This window comes from Muscardinus avellanarius (genome assembly GCF_963383645.1).
Source record: "Muscardinus avellanarius genome assembly, chromosome: 7".
In the NCBI taxonomy this organism is placed as follows: Eukaryota; Metazoa; Chordata; class Mammalia; order Rodentia; family Gliridae; genus Muscardinus; species Muscardinus avellanarius.
This window is the reverse complement of record NC_137793.1, coordinates 90477845-90493161: the sequence shown is the minus strand read 5'-3', so window position 1 is coordinate 90493161 and position 15317 is coordinate 90477845. Positions and strand designations below refer to the sequence as shown.

At 40.2% G+C, this 15317-nt stretch overlaps 1 pseudogene across 1 annotated transcript; it reads left to right on the top strand.

Moving 5' to 3' along the window:
* Window positions 1-5943: 5943 nt before the first annotated feature.
* LOC308265604 (host cell factor C1 regulator 1-like) lies at window positions 5944-6161 on the top strand (annotated as a pseudogene). Its single transcript has one exon. The product of its transcript is annotated as a host cell factor C1 regulator 1-like (transcript).
* The last annotated feature ends 9156 nt before the right edge of the window (window positions 6162-15317 follow it).

The following is a 15317-nucleotide window of genomic DNA, read 5'->3' as shown; positions in this document are numbered from 1 at the left end:
AAAGCCCGTATGTGAGGTACATTCCTGCCACAAAAGTAGACTTATCTTGTCAAGCTTTTATCTTCATCTCTTTATCCTCCCCAAAAATTAACAGCCTCCCAGTGAGCCTCCTCAGCTCTTTTCCTTTCTTCTTTCTTCCTTCTTTCTTTCTTTCTTTCTATCCTGCTTGCTTTCATTCTTCTCTCTCTCTCTCTCTCTCTCTCTCTCTCTCTCTCCCCCCCCCACCGTGTGTGTGTGTGTGTGTGTGTGTGTGTGTGTGTGTGTGTGTGTTTTACTGGGATTCTACCTCTGAGCTATACCCCCAGCCCTATTTTTGTGATTTTTTGAAACAGGATTTCACTAGGTTGCGGAGGGCCTCACTAAGTGGCGAAGGCTGGCCTGAACCCACAATCCTAATCCTAATTCTCAAGTACTGGAATCACAGGTGCCACCACGCCCAGCTTTCAATTAATTCTTGCTCCAACTGGGTCATGCGCTCTACCTCTAACTCCCAGGCACACCTCGTATTCTAATTCCCCCAGGTGATCATTTGCTGTTCATTTGTAGCTCAAGAATAGTGAATAAATGAAGGAGTAAATGGCAAAACTCTTAAAATTAATGTGAAATGCAACCTGAGATTTGGGTAAAAAATACACAAACTTATGTAGCTATTTTAAAAAAGACAATGGCCCATGGGATATAGTGTGTATGAAATGTCACACTGTGCCCACATATATGTGCAATTACAATGTGTCAGTTAAAAATAAAAATAGCCAGGCATGGTGGCGCACCCGCGCTTGGGAGTCGGAGACAGGAGGATCACACTGGTTTGAAGCCAGGTGTGCTGGTTTAAGAGACCCTATTTCCAAATAAAAATAGGTCTGGGAGTGTAGCCCGGAGGTAAAAGGGCTTCCAGGAACCCCAGTACCACAAAAAATAATAAATAAATAAATAAATATTTTAAAGTAAGCTAGGTATAGTGGTGCACACCTGTAATCCCAGTATTTGGGAGGCTGAAAGAGGAGGATCACAAGTTGTAAGCCAGCCTCAGCAAATCACAGAGGCTGTCAGCAAGTTAGTGAGACTCTGTTTCCAAATAAAAAATAAAATAGAGCTGGGGGTGTGGTACAGCTCAGAGGTATAATGCCCCATAAATAAATATATATATACATATATATTTATATGTATATATTATATATAACTATATATAACTATATATATATATATAGTTATATATAAAATTTTAGAAATTTTCCAGCTTTCTTTCAGACTTAAAATGCTACTACCATCTGCCTTAAAGGTGGTCTCAGCATTTCAGGGACTTTTTGGCGTTACTATAATTTTCCCATGATTAATGTTTTCTATGCTGTCTTCAAAATTGAAGCCCAAAGTAATAATAGCCTTTTCTGACTTCATATCTTCTTGCATTCATCCTATGACTTTCAGGAGGGCTGCAAGTAAATTCAGAATCTTAAACTAAAAAAAAAAAAATGTCTATGAACTTATGTAGTTGGGAGCCTGTCACCAAGCCAGGCTCTAGTAGAGTAGCACCCTGGAAAATAGAACATGCCTTCTTGTCTTTTTTATTTTTTTATTTATTTTTTATTTTTTATTTTTGGTGGTACTGAGGATGGAACTCAGGGGCATTCTACCTCCAAGGGACATCCCCAGCCCTGGATTTTTTGTTATTTATGTATGTATGTATTTATTTATTTATTTATTTATTTATTTATTTATTTATTGGCGGGTCTAGGGATGGAACCCAGGGACATTCTACCTTTGAGCTACACCCCCTGCCCTATTTTTTTAATTATTATTACTTATTTTGAAACCAGGTCTCACTGAATTGCAGAGGGCCTTACTTAGTAGCTGAGGCTGTCCACGAACCACGATCCTCCAGTCTCAGCCTCTGGAATGCTGGGATTACAAGCCTGTGCCACCATGCCCGGCTTGTTCTTTATTTTAAAACAGGGTCTCATTGAGTTGCAAAAGGCCTCACTAAGTAGCTGAGGCGGTCTTTTTATTTTATTTTATTTTATTTTATTTTATTTTATTTTATTTTTTGGTACTGGCGATTGAACCCAGGGAAATTCTACCTCCAAATCCTTAGCCTTTTTTTGTTTGTTTTTGAAACTGGTTCTCAATGGGTTGCGGAGAGTCTCACTACTTGCTGAGGCTACCCTCAAACCTGCGGTCCTCCTGTCTCAGCCTTCCTAGTACTAGGATTACAGGCATGAGCCACCATGCCCAGAACCTCCTTGTCTTTCTTGTAGTTCAGTTCTCTTTTCCCTACAGATCACCCCTTTCGTGTATCCTCAGCAGAAGCCGTACTCGGTGTGGAACCCGCCTTTACTCACTTGACTGTGGGCTCTCCACAGGCCATTAGTTCGGTGATTTGGGACGGGGGAAGGTTCTTATTTAGTAGACAGACCTCCTTCTATTATAACTTTAGAGCCCTTATATTGCCAGATATTTCCCCTGGTGTTTCATAAAGATATACTGAGTCCCTACAATATCTCTTCTTCATTGACAATGTAGTTTGCAATGTAGTTTGGGAGAGGAGGAGGACATTTTTATGTGTCAGAGCACCTATTCATTGTCCTAAACTGTAGAAAGAAACCAGACCTTCCCCTTTTAGCCACCGGCAAGTTCTCATCCTCCCTCTGCATCTAGATGTTAGGTGAAGGTTAGTCCATGGGGCCACATCCATGAACATTGGCGATCCTCCAGTTCCACGCTCCACGCAGCCTAACTTTCATTACTTTCTCTCTTAGTGGCACAACTTAATGTAAAACCAATTTGTTTTGTAATGTAAAAACAAATTTGTTTTGTAATGTTTTGTAATGTAAAACCAAATCAGTTCTTCCAATAAGCAGAGTGAATGAAACCACATCTCGGCAGAACCGTGCCATTTACAGGAGGTGACGGGACAGAAGTGAAGAAAGGATTAACAGTGTTGCACCAGCAGCCTGATCTAGTTTGTCCCTTTTCCTGAATGTGGTTCTTAGCTCCTCAGGGTTAATGGCTGTGAAGCACATGGGAAGGGGTCAGAAAAGCGACTATCTCAGGTCTCAGCACTTTGCAGGATTCAAATTCCGCAGAGACCAAAGGGAAGTGTATGAAGCTTGAAAATAAAATTTACAAACCAAACAAATTATGCCAGAGTTAATTTTCCCTTACATAGCTCATCCTGTGATTCCATTAATAGAATTGATATGTTAGTTCAAATCAGATATTTTGTATCATTAAAACATCCACACTGGAGTTTGTTTTACATAACAGTTGAGTAACCCTGCAGAGAGTGCAAGCTCAGGGGAATCAAAATGTAGTCTTACCAGCGCGATTTAAATTAATTAAGCAAGCATTAGTACCTTCAAGCAGTTACACACTATTGCTTCAAGCCATTGGTGGGAAAGGCTATAATTTACATGTTCAATCATTTAAATACTTTCTATGAGTCAGATATATACAGTAGCTGTGCTGGCTGCTGTTGTAAACAAAAAGATACATCTGAAAACACATGCTATCATAATTAAAATGTTATTATGCTGACACCATCCTTCTAGGATCTTGTAACATCTGTATTGACTGTGATAAGCATTGATTATCTGGAGTGATGTAAATATTTGGGGAGTTAATAACAATCAGGAATTCAGTGCATGCTAAGACAGCAAAGATAAATCACAGGAAATCCAGATCAAAGCAGAATTCTGAATTAGCTTGTTTTTATAGTTAATGACTCACTATAAAGTGCATAGACACATTTCTTTCCTCCAATGAAAAGCACAAGGAAATGCTATAAAGAAACATCCCGTCCTGTGTAACATTTTCTGTACATCTGTCGAATTTCCATATGTAGAGAGGAGGATGTCGACACACAGCACTACAAAGACTGAATTGATCCAATCCATCAAGTACTTAACATGCACTTTTAAAATCATTAAAAAGTTCTTTGAATTATTAAGACCTTTTTTCAAAAGAAAAAAAAAAGCCTACAACTTATAAATCTTGCATTTCCTGAGAGGTTAATTTAAGGATGCTAAGGTCAGCAGTTACCCCATTCTAGTGAGGATTCTGACATTTCCTTTCCAATATGGCCTGACATGGAGCCCCTTTCTTTCTTTCTTTTTATTTTTTATATTTTTTTATTTTATTTTAAGAAAATCTCACACTGCATTAGTAATGGGACACACACTACTCATTTTGAACCTTACTTAGAATGAACACAGGCCTTAAAGCCCTGGACAGGAATTCTTTTTGATTTATCAAAAACAAATACAGAAATATCTGATGGTCTGCGGCCTATTCATTGCATATAAGAACACAAAACTATGAAAACTTTACAACCGCTAACAATCAAAACCTGTCATAATCTGCCTTATACCTGGAAGCATCTCCACTCACCTCTGAGCTTCTTAGAGTCTTTTCAAGCTACTAAGAGTGTCCCAGACCCAGCATTTCTTTTGTTGTTATTGTTTTAGGTACCAGGGATTAAATCCAGAGACTTATTACCTCCGAGCTACACCCCCAGCCCTATTTTATTTTTTATTTTGAAACAGGGTCTTGCTGAGTTGCAGAGGGACCTCGCTAAGGTGTTGAGGCTAGTCTTGAACCTGCGATCCTCCTGTCTCAGCCTCCCAAGTACTAGGATTACAGGTGTGCACCACAGCACTGGGCTCTAGCACTTCTTAGGAGCCCCTCTGCTGCTCTGGGGTCTTTGAAAGGAGAAACCAAGCTTTATTCTTCTTTATTTTCCCTGGGCACTTGATGTAACATCCACTAAGTACTTGCTCTGTGCATGAAAAAGAAGTCCACAGCCGGGTGTGGTGGCGCACGCTTGTAATCCCCGCGCTTGGGAGGCGGAGACAGGAGGATCACGCAGGTTCGAAACCAGCCGCGCTGGCTTAAGACAACCTGTTTCCAAAAAAGTATAAAATAGGTCTGGGGATGTAGCCCAGAGGTGGGAGGGCTTCCAGGAACCCCAGTACCACCAAAAAAAAAAAAAAAAAAAGTCCACAGCTCCTCCATGCTCTTGATAGAACCAGACTGTGTGAAAGATCCTATAAGAAGTCCCCCACCTAGAATAGAGGAGGCCGTACTCTAGCCAAGCTCCATCCCGTGGGAACCAGAGTGTCCCCTGGAGGGTATAAACACGTGAGAGATCTAATCCTGTGAGGTCTAAGAACAAATTGAGAAACAGCCAAAGAACAACTAAAGTCAGTTTGGATTGGTCCCCTAGAGCACAGCTCGTAGATAGTCGATATTGTAACCAATGTTTTTCCAAATAACATCAACCAGTAAAATGCTTCCCAAACCCAGTTAATTCTACTCCTGGGTGCTTACTGCAAAAGCTGGGAGTTGGGGGCAGAGGGAACACATCCACTATAAGATACATAGTAGAATGTTCCTAGCAACTTTTCCTTCCTTCCTTCACTCACTTTTTTTTTTTTGGTCCTGGGGCTAGAACCCAGGGACATCTACCTCCGAGCGACACTTCCAGCCTTATTTTCTTTTTATTTTGAAACAAGGTCTCGCTAGGTTGATGAGAGTCTCACTACTTGCTGAGGCTGTCCTCAAACCTGTGATCCTCTTGTCTCAGCTTCCTAAGTACTGGGATTACGGGCATGCGCCACCACACCCAATTTAGCAACATTATTTATAATAGCCAGAAATTGGAAATATCCCAAGTGCTCCTCAACAGAAAAGCAGCTAAACTTTTACTAAGCCATGAGGAGTCGCTTCGGGGTGACGATAATGTTCTACGTCCTTCCTACATCGCATATATGTCAAAATATGCCAAGCAGTGCACTTAACATTCATGCATCTCACTACATGTAACGTTTGCCTTGAAAATCATAAATATTCCATTCTGGATCCTGCATCAGCCCCTCGGGCCGGGCCCTGCGCGACCCGCGCCTGGACGCCAGGGAGTCCTTGCGCAAGCAGTTCCCGTCGGAGGAGAACATGGCCACCCACTTCTCCCGACTCAGATGACCACCTCTACTGCACCCCCCTGTGGCTTTCTCCCCTGCCCTGCCCCCACTCAAGAGCCCTTGCTCAGAGCTGCTTCTCTGGCGCTACCCTGGAAGTCTGATCCCCGAGGCCCTCGGCTGCTGAGGCTGGGGGATACACCTGGCCCCGAGTACCCCGCAACCCCAGCTGGGGATATAATGGAGCTCTGAGCCATGGTGGCCAGCCCTCCCCCACTCCTTCCCCATTAGAGACCACCAACCCCCAGAAGGGATGTGGCCCCGTCTAAGTTCCTCCAGACCAGGTGTATAGGCACCAGGACCTTCCCCAGAAGAGGGCACCAGCCCAGTGGAGCCCAGGGATGGGAAGGGCAGCCATGGGAAGGGAGCCCTGTCCTCCCCTCCCCCCCAGAAGTGAATAAAGATGGCTGAGCAATTGAATGAATGAATAAATAAATAAATAAATAAATAAATATTGTATTCTAATTAGTGTTATAGCTGATGAAATGGCTAAGAATGAAGAATACAGATGCTTTAAACTTACTTTAAAAGATGGCGACCGAGAAAAGCGGGGCTTAAGAGCTCCGCTAACAACAAATATCCATTACCACAAAATCAGCGCCTTTCATAGCCAGAAAACACCATCACCAGTGAAACAAAAAATCACCAGGCTCCAGAGAGAAAGCGGACTGAGAACAGAGCCACAGAGGAGATACACCGGCCTTGCGCCCGAGGACGCGGCAGACGCGGCAGAAGCGCCATACTGCCGGCGGCAGCGGCGAATTCACCAGACGGCCACAGCAAGCCGAGGTGAGCCACTGCGGAACAGCTAGGTGAGATTTCTCCGCGCAGAGAGCATCTATAGCTCCCAGTGGCCGAGCTCAGCACACGCTGCAGGGATTCAGAGTAGAAATCAAAATCAAAAAGAAAAACGCCAGCCCCACAGCCGAGGGTGTAGCAGCGGCGCCATATTGCTACCGGCAGCAGCAGCAGCGAATTCAGCGAGGCCAGTACAGCTACATCTGCGTACTCAAGAACAGTGAGTCAAATTGCGGGCCACAGAGGAGAAATCCCTGGGACTTGACCCAGTGGGGAAGGGGCGGTGGCCGAGATATCACACCATAGGAGAACGTGCAACCTGGCACCCCCCACAGTCTAAAGCAGCCTCTATCGACTCTCTGGGTCGGAGACTCTGTGATAAAACCCAGGAAAGGAGTAGTGGGGTCTGAGATACTACTGACTCGAGATCCAGAACACCTTAAGGGAAGTCATAGTGACCCAAGGGAAGAACCCAGAGAAGGCACAAACATCCGAAATCATGGGAAAGAGGAATAATACTGGAGCAATTAATGCCCACAACCCCACAACATCAGAACCCGATAAAACAGAAAATCAGAGATTTCTAGAAGATCAAATCAGGAAAATAACTGTAGAAATAATAGAGGTGCTTCGAAAAGAACTCAGAGAGAGCCAAAAAGAGATAAAGGATGCAATTAATGAAGTAAAGGCCTCAATTCAAAGCACAAACAACCGATTAGAACACATGGAGAACAGAATCTCGCTCTTAGAAGATAAGCAATCCAAAAATGATATCATAGTTTCTAATCTAGAAAAAAATATCCGACAGCAGGAATCTGATATTGAAGAAATATGGGCCCATTTTAAGAGAGCTAACCTAAGAATTATTGGAATAGAGGAGGGAAAAGAACGTGAAACTAAAGGGATCAACAATCTCTTCAAGGAAGTAATAGCAGAAAATTTTCCAAACATAGAGCAAGAGGTTGATACAAAGGTCCAGGAAACTTATAGAACTCCCTTTAGACAGGATCGGAGAAGAGGATCCCCACGCCACATAATTGTCAAAATGACCAATGTGGAAGCCAAGCAGAGAATCTTAAAGGCAACAAAAGCAAAGGGCCAAGTGACATTCAGAGGCAAACCAATTAGAATCACTCCAGACTTCCCAAACCAAGTTATGAGAGACAGAAGGGCTTGGAGTAACATATTCCAAACTCTGAAAGAAAACAACTTCCAGCCAAAAATTTCCTACCCAGCAAAACTTTCTATCAAATTAGATGGAGAAATAAGAAGCTTCCATGACAAACAGAAACTGAAGGAATTTATGTCTTCAAAACCAGCACTAGAGAAAATACTTAAAGAGATTAACTACAAAGAAGAAATAGGTAACACACTCCAGAACTTGAGAAACAAGATTTTCCATCCAACAGACAACTAAGATTGGTTATCTGTGGAGATTCATTATTTATGTTAGTCTTTTACCTATCTCAAAAGGGTATTGTTTGCCTTTATTGTTGTTAATTTTTAGGATGTCTAGTTGGAATATTAATATACCTTCAGATATAGCATTTGGAAATATTTGGAAATATTTTATCCCATTCTATTAGTAACTGTTAACTCTGTTTACATTGTCTTTGGATATACAATTTTTTTTTTTTTTAGGGAGTTTGTATACTCCTCTGTTGCCTGTGCCATTGAAATCATAACCAAGAAATCACTGCCAATTTCAATGTTGTGAGGTTTAATGACCCAGATTTTCTCCTAAAAGTTTATAGTCTTAAGATTTATATTTAGGTCTATTATCTATTTTGAGTTAATATTTGTATATGGGATTAGGTAAGGGTCCAATTGTATTCTTTTCCATGTAATTATTATTTTTTAACAATATTTAGTTAAAAGATTTTTATTTCCACCACCAAATGTTCGTGGAAACCTTGTCAAAAATAACTTGACAATATAGGGAAGAATTTAGCTCTAGGCTTTTATTTAACTCCAATGGTTTATATATCTGCCTTTAGAATAGTACTACACTGTTTCAATTATTGTAGCTTTATATGGTTTGAAATCAGAAAATATATATCTTCTAGCTTTGTTCTTTTTCAAGATCGTTTTGGGTACCTAGACTCCATATTCCATATTAGGATAGATTTTTTCTGAAAAATAAATATATAAATATATGATAGTTCCACCTAAAAAAATAGAAAAAAATATTCTCTGGTAAGAAAGAAAGTAAAAAGAAATATTGAAATGTTATCTTTAAGTCATCAAAAGCTTGGTATCAGACAAATGAAACTGTTACGTGAGATTATCATTTTTAATTTTGGATAATTTGCTATAATACTAGATGTCAACCACTAAGCCAAGCATGGGAAGAAGGGGTGGGGAGGGAATGGGGTGGGGATCGGGTGGGGGCTGACTGGGTGATGTGTGCATGTATGTCTACAAAAGTTTGTATCCCACTATGATGTATGAATACAGTGCACCAATAAAATAAATTAAAAAAAAACTTACTTTAAAATGCATCAGAAATGAGATGGATTGACACGTGAGTAGATATGTCATAAAATAAATAGAGCAAAGTGCTCATCGCAGGCTCTATGTGGTAGTCGTATGAGTATCCGTGGTATGATTATCTCAACCTTGCTGTGTTTGAAAATTTTTATAATGCACTATTGAGGGCACATTCTTTATACTGAATCCCCATCCCAGGATTACTGGAGGGCAGTAGATTGAGGTACAAACCTGCCAATTACCTACATTTTATTAATCTTTCCAAGCAGATTTTTCTATTATTTACAGGATTAATATTTAATTTGGCCTAACCTAATAATGTTTTGAGAACCCACACCCCTGGTCCCCAATTTTTTTCTCTCCAATTCATATCATAAATTGTTGCCTGGAACTTCACCAATATAGATTCACTCCACGAGAAAGAAGTAAATAAGACGGTAAATCAATGATTTACTCACAGAGGCAAAATAGCATAATGGAACCTTTCCAACTGGTGGTTGTCTGAATGTGTGTTTTGTGGATAGTATGTCAGGCCAAGGAGAGAAAATCAGAGAGAACCTTCTCAGAGAAGAAGAGAGCATGGGAAAATGCCACTGACAACCTTGCTGCCTCTCTGCTGTGTCTGAGAAGTAACCAAACAGCGAAAGAAAAAAACATAGCAGCTCCTTGAGAGGATGAAAACAGCTATTCCTCCTTTCAGGACTCAATCTCCTCAATTGTGCAAGAGAGACAACTTCTCCGCCTGTTTTCAATGATGGTTGATAATTTAATAATGATGGTGATTATGATAATACTATAATGCTTCTGATATAATGATAATTGTGATGTTGCCACATAAATTTAAATGGATACCCAGTTAAAGTTGAAGTTTGGATAAACAGAGAATATTTTTTAGGATAAGTATGTTCATGCTATCGCATGGTGCAAACTTTTAAAAAATAATTTTTTAACTAGGCATGGTGGCCACACACCTGGCATCCCAGTACTTGGGAGGCTTGAGGCTGGAGATCGCAGGTTCACGGATAGCCTCAGCAATTTAGTGAGACTCTCAGCAATCTAGCAAGACCCTGTACCAAAAAGAAAAAAGAAAAAGGGGATGGAGGTATAACTCATAGAATGCCCCTGGGTTCACGCCCTCATACAAAAAAAAAAAAAAAAAAACTTTTTAAAATCACTTTTTAGCAAGGCATGATGGTACATGTTTATAATCCCAATATTTGGGGGGCTGAGACAAAAGGATTACAAGTTCAAAGTCAGCCTCAGCAACACAGTGAGATGCTGTTTCAAAATAAAATAGGCCTGGGGGTATAGCTTAGAGGTAGAATACTTCTGGGTTTAATCGCCAGCACCACAGATATTTTTTGCCTAATATTCAAATGTAACCGGACATCCTTTTTTTTTTTCTGTTACTCTTTGTTTGCTTGCTTACATATTTGTTATTAGTCTGGTAACCCTTTCCCAAGGAAATGTAAATACTAGAGCTTTAGCTCACCACTGCCTTGATGAAGGCATTAGACACGTAGATCTGATGGGCCATAGAGATTATTTATTTACTTATTTATTAATGGCACTAGAGATTGAACCCAGAGGCTTCTACCTCTGAATTATGCCCCTAGCCCTTTTCATATTTACTTTTTTTTTTTTTTAAACAGGGTTGTTGAGAATCTCTCTAACTGGTTAAATTTGGTCTTGAACCTGAGATCCTCCTGTCTTGGGCCTCCCAAGTCAGGACTCCCAAGACAGGGATTCTTTATGAAAAGCGCGGGCGTCATGTGTGAACAGACCTTCAGCACCTGACGTGACTGGAAATTTCAAATCATGGGCCATTCATTCCCTGGAGACATCTTGCTTTCCGTGAGACCAACGCGCGATTCTGCCAAGACTTTGTAATTCACCCCTGTGCTCAGAAACCATAGATGTTTTGGGGGCAGACAGGTAAGAAAGGAAGCTTCTCAAGCTGTGTGGAGCAATGCAATTGTCTCCATCCACAAATCGTTAAGTGAGAGGAAGATGCTTGACTCGTATCAGCTCATCTACTTCATAAACCTAGACAAGAGCGGCTTTCAGGGGGCCCAGCTCCAAACACCCCCCACCCCGACTTAGGGCAGGGCAAGCAGGGCCCCTCTAGTCTGCAACAACAGAGGAGTCAAATGACAGACATTAAATCCCCGCCCTGGAGGCCAGAAGAGGTCCCTGGGGCTAACTGAATATACTCCCTTGTTGTATTTTAAAATCCTATGTGAAATGGCCACAGATAAAAAATGAGGTTTTCCTTAAAATGCTGACTAAATCTGTTTTGTGGGAAAAGGAGTGGGAAGCAGAGACTGTGGAAAGCCTTCTGATGGAGCTTCCCGCTGCAGAATGTAGAAGGTGATATCCAGTTAGTTATTGTGGTAGTGGTCCTGGGGGTTAAACCCAGCAGCATTCTACCTCTAAGCTACACCACAGCCCTTTTATCTTGAAACAGGGTCTCGCTAAGCTGCTGAGGGATCTTGCTAAGCTGATCCTACGATCCTTCTATCTCAGCCTCCCGTGTACTGGGATTACAGGCATGCATCACCATACCAGGCTACAATTATATATATATATATTTTTTTTAACAGGTCTGGGGATGGAACCCAGGGGCATTTGACCTCCGAGCTATACCCCCTGCCCTATTTTTTATTCTTTATTTTGAAACCGGGTCTCACTGAGTTGCAGAGGGCCTCACTAAGTAGATGAGGCTGTCCACGAACCGCGATCTTCCAGTCTCAGCCTCCCAAATGCTGGGATTACAGGCATGCATCACCATGCCAGGCTACAATTTTATATTTAAATGTTGAGATTTAACTTTTTTTTTTTTTTTTTTTTTTTTTTGGTGGTGGTACTGGGGGTGGAACCCAGAGGCTTTCTATCTCCGGGCTATACTCCCAGACCTATTTTATATTTTATTTGGAAACGGGGTCTCACTAAGTTGCTAAGAGCCTCACTAAGTAGCTGAGGCTGGCTTCGAACCCGTGCCATGCCAGGCTGAGATTTAACTTCTAACCTCAGGTGCTTTTTTTTTATTTTTTGAGGCCCCTGGGATACAATCAGTCCCAGGCTCCTTTCTTGTTTATCCTCATAATGGTAGATCATTGTGAAGAAAGTTTGAAAAGAGATTGAAATAACCCTAAGTTCCTGCCAGATCATAGCTGACCTTCGGAGTCTCCGCCAGCATTTTCTTTCAGGGTGAGAGTTTGGAGTCCGGAATGTGTGCCGTTTTGCATCAGTCTTGAAATGTTGCCTACCTGCCGACTGAAGTCATTCCTTCAAAAAAGCAGAAGTGTTTGCCTAAAAGCAATCTTGTCCTAGCATGCATATCCATGCAAATCTCATTTCATATTTCCTGCAAACATTTTAAATCAGTTCTCCCTTTCTTGGGAACACAATGTCTGTCTCCTGCTAGCTTGGTTCCCCAGCTGTTCCTGCCCTCCATTTAGCCTGCTGTATTTAAGCCTTTTCTTTATTTTTTTCTAAGACTGTGTGTTGACTTCTCTTTCTATAACCCCTGCACAGCTTTTCCTTTGATTGCTGTTACAGTTTGTACTACGCAGTGGCACCGAGATTAATTGTGTCTTCCATCATTATCTTGGCCTTGTTTTTTTTATTTTTTCTTCCTTCTTTTTTTTTCAGACTTGTGGCCTCTGAAATTTTTCATAACAGCTCAGGGACTAAAAAGACATCTTCTTCACAATAGCATAAACTAACACTCTGTAGACCCAACAATTGATGTTTATTGCACCTTACAAAACTACTTTAATTACCTTCAGATTACTGGTTTTATTCAAATGGACTCATTCTCATCTAAGGACGCCTGTGGACATTAAAAAAAAAGTCTTTACAATGTAGTGTTCTATAAAGAACTATTATAATATTCTCCCAGCTTATATAAAAAAAAGAGAGATGGAATCGCATTAATTTAAAAAAAAAACTTTAGGTATTAATGCAACAGAAAGGTTTTATCACTTTATATAATGTCAGCTGAATGCCTGGAAACTGAAGACTTAATTTAGTCTCAGTGAATCCTGGCCTTGTCCCAACACACAACAAGATCGTCATTATCAGGCTTTACTTATCAGTCCGCTAAGCTAACCCAAGCCTCTAGTTTGTGCTGACGACTTACTCAGACATAATATAATATAGGTATTTCTTTACCCTTGGCATCAGCTGAAAAGATAAGACACATGAGTAATCTCCACATTACCAAGTATATTGTCCAAGTTTATTAAAGAAAAATAAGCAATTTGTTTTAAATTTTTATTTTATAAATATAAATAATGATGGAGGCTAGGACGTAACACAGTGGCAAAGTGTTTACCTTGCAAGTGCGACACCCACGGTTCAATTCCCAGTACCAAAAAGAAAACATCAAAAAAAAACCCAAAAAAACAAATGAGCCAAGTGCAAGAAAATAAATAAATAATGATGTAGATAATGCATATCAGACACAGATACTGTGCCAGGAGCTTCTTTTGCATTATGTGTATTAGTCTTTTTAATATTTCTATGAGTTATGTCTATTATCCTTATCCTACATATAAAGACACTGAGTCATAAAGAAGCTAAATAATTTACCCAAATTCCAAAGGAAGACACGTAGCTAGGGTCCTCCCTAGCTATGAACCTAGCATCCTTCAGCCAACTACGCAACTGGATCTTTGAACTTTATACATATTTTGCCAGACGTGGTGGAGCACGCTTGTAATCCCAGTACTTGGGAGGCTGAGACAGGAGGGTCGCACAGGTTCGAAGCCAGCCTCAGTTACCATGTGAGGCTCTCAGCACCTTAGTGAGACCCTGTTTCCAAATAAAGTATGAAATAGGGCTGGGGTGTACCCCGGAGGTAGAAAACCCCTGGGTTCCACCCCCAGTACCACAAAAAAATATACACATATATTCAATTATAGCATAATTTTAATATGTTCAATATTAAATTTGATGGACCAATAGATGTGATTTTATAATTGCATATTTATTTCCATTTTATATAAGAAGTATTGATCATGGTAAACATAGCTACCCATCCTCATTGCTTTAAAATTCTATGACTTTTTTTTTTTTTTTTTTTGGGTACTTGGGATTGAATCCAGGGGCATTCTACCTCCAAGTTACATCCCCAGCCCTATTTATTTACATATTTATTTTAAAACAGAGTCTCACTAGGTTACTAAGAATCTTGCTACTTGCTGAGGCTGTTCATGAACCTGTGATCCTCCTGTCTCAGCCTTCCAGGTACTTAGGATTACAGGCGTGCATCATCATGCCAAGCTTAAAATTGATGATTTTAGAACGCTAGCTAAAACTGAACATGTGAACCAGATCACTTAAGAGAATCACTAGAGTTGTGTAGATCTGATGACCTTTTGCTGGTTATTACCCACTGTACTATGAATCAAAATGAATTCCACCATAGCCTAGCATTGAAACCCTGTGCTTGTCTTATCACAGTATCTGTATATGAATAAATTGTACGGCCTAGCTTTTAAAAATTTATTTAGATGAGCTCAACAGGAAGACATTAGGGTTCCAAATGCTATCGTTGCTCTTAAAACACTCATTAGCACACCTTTTGTACATATTGTACATACTACACCAATAACGTCCCTTTTTTATGTTAATTGTCCTTGAATCTTGTCTCATCTAGCAAATGTGACATTTACCTATAAACATAGGAGGAAACTGAAGGAGAAAAATAACCCCACCTATCTTCTGGAGAGATACAATTTCAATAAAAATTTACTTTTGGAGGTTAGTGATTTTCAAATTGTGAGATATAATTTTGTTTTGATCAATTATGTACCAATAATAGTATAATGATTACTCAAGCCAAAGACCACTTTTAATACCAACCCTTTAAAATTTTACCATCTTTAAAATTCAAGCTAAACATTTTAAAAATATTTATTAATTCATTTTTATTAAATAACATTATTCATTATTATTAAAATAAGAATAGCAGACCCATTCGTGTTAACATAAATTTTATATTTTATAAAAAATAATTGCATTTTCCTAAACCAAAACAAGAAGGGCAACAAT